Below are 2,609 nucleotides of genomic sequence, written 5' to 3'. Positions count from 1 at the left end.
GCCTCGGAAACCGTGTACAAGGTCACTATGAGTCAGAACCGACTCCACGGCACATAACAACAACAACATATGGTAAGGTGTTCTGATCCAGGTCCCCAATCTATACTATTATAGGATATAATTTCAGAAATGAAACCATGCTCAAAGAAAATGATACTGAATTATGGTATATCCCAAACTACTTAATCACCTCATAACTCAACTGTGGTATATGTTCATCTTTATGGAATAACCCTTGAGGAGATATCGTCAGGTTACCAAACCCCCTCCTTTGATTTGGTTTCATCTCTCTAGTAAAGCTTGAATGACACAGTTCCTGTGTATTAGTTATAATGGGTGAATTGTATTTATATTCCAGAAATAGTCTCTATATACTAAGTAAGTAAGATTAAACACTGCCAGGTCTTGCCCATTCTCACAAATGTTATGCCTGAGCCCATTGTTGGTGCTAATGTGCCAATCCATCTTGTTGGGCGTCTTCTTCTCCTTCACTGACCCACAACTTTACCAAGCATGAGTCCTTTCTTAGAGACTGGTCTCTCCTGATAATATGTCCGAAGTAAGAAAGATGAAGTCTCGCCATCTTAGCTCCTAAGGAGCATTCTTACTGTACTTCTTGCAACACATATTTTTTTTGTTCTTCTGGGAGTTCATGGTACTTTTAATATTTTTCTTTAATGCTATAACTCAAATGCATTGAGTCTTTCTCTGTCTTCCTTATTAATTGTCCAACTTTCATATGCATAAGATGTTACTGAAATTAGCATGACTTGGGTAGTCCTTAGTCCTCAAACTGACTTCTTTGCTTTCAAACACTAGTAAGAGATCTTGTGCAGCAGATTTGCCCAATGTAATATATCATTTGAATTTTTGACTGCTGCTTCCATAAGAGTTGATAGTGGACCCAAGCAAAATAAAGTCTTTGACAACTTCAATCTTGTCTCTATTTATCATGATGTTTAATTGTTCAGATATTTTTTTTTTTTTCTTTACATTGAGGTGTAACCCATGTTGAAGGCTGAAGTCTTTGATTTCATCAGTAGGTATTTTAAGTACTCTTCACTTTCAGCAAGCAGAATTGTATCATGTACCTATCATAGGTTGTTAATGAGCCTTTTCCCAATCCTGATGCCACAATCTTCTTCATATAATCCAGTTTCTCAGATTATTTGCTCAGATTGAATAAGTATGGTGAAAGAATACAACGCTGGTGCAAATATATGAGGACACTTTAAAAAGTACATGGAAAAATTCCAATGTCTTTTAATTCCATTTTTCATGAAGTTTTTTTTTTTTTTAAAGTGCAATCTTACATGTATATCTAAGTTATTTATTATCTAGCATAAATGAATATAAAAATATGACTATTTTTAGGTAAATTAATTAGACTATTTCTATTTAATTGACTAAAGCAATGTTGACATCTAATAGAATAAATATGGAGTACTGAAGGCATCTGACCACCTATTTCTTCAGGGAAAGAGTAAATCATCACCACCATCAACCCAAAACTGATTCCTATGAAGTGGAGGTAAGACATGTCTCCACTCTCAAACCTTCTTAACACCAGTTTTAATAATCATACTACTTCTATGCTTGGTTTGATAATTTCTTGTAATGGTTACACAGAACCCAGAGACCATATTCACAAATATGAGGTTTACTAGGAAAGTTGTTGTTGTTGTTCCTAAGTGCCACTGAGTCCATTCCAATTCATAATAACCCTGTAAAGGGTTTCCTGAGGAGGAGCTGGTGAGTTTGAACTGTATAACCTTGTGGTTCACAGTCTAGTGCAGATCATACAATGTCATTGTTACTATTGTATACCATCAAATTGGTTCTAACTCATAGTGACCCTGTATAGGGTTTCAGAGGAGCGGCTGGTGAATTGGAACAACCAATCTTGAAGTTCAAACCGACCGTAAGGTCAAATGCTTATCCTATGATACCATACCGGGACTCCTATAATGCCATACAAGGAGTCCAAAATTGATGCTTGAATAGATTAGTGACTATTAAGCATGCTTATTGTTGTGTCCTTGAGTCAGTTCCAGCTTATAGCAACTTTATAGGGTTTTCAAGAAATAACTTGCTGGGGACAGCATATGCAGACCCTGGGTTGATCAGTGGCCCTGTGACATGGATGAAAATCCAATTCCGAGGCCCTCCTCAGGATAATGAGCCATGGACCCTGAGGGCCAAGGAAGTGACCTCCTGACGACCCAGGTTCATTGGTTTTTGGGAACTCATTGGTTAGCTACCTCTGTATAATTTTCTTTGGTCCTAATATTGTTTATTCTATGCTTCTAACTCCAGTAATTGTAACTTCTGAGAAAATGGTTTCTTTTACAATGCCTCTCTTAATGCCTCCACTGTGTTGGCAGTGCGTGGAGTCCTGGGAACAAATCTTTCTGAGGAACAAGTGATAGCCACCTGGGATGAATGTCAGAACTGCTCCCTATTTGATTATTCAGTTATGTTTGATGTCCATGAACAATAATGGGTTTGAAACCCCTTTTAGAGCCGAGGCAATATAAGTTTCCTTAGATAATTTAGAAAGGCCAGGAACAGGTATATTGGGAATATGAGAAAAGGTTTTTAGAGAAAAA

The sequence above is a fragment of the Chrysochloris asiatica genome, unplaced genomic scaffold (genome assembly GCF_000296735.1).
Source record: "Chrysochloris asiatica unplaced genomic scaffold, ChrAsi1.0 scaffold00063, whole genome shotgun sequence".
Taxonomy (NCBI): Eukaryota; Metazoa; Chordata; class Mammalia; order Afrosoricida; family Chrysochloridae; genus Chrysochloris; species Chrysochloris asiatica.
The sequence above is the reverse complement of the archived record's forward strand: the minus strand, read 5'-3'. Positions refer to the sequence as shown.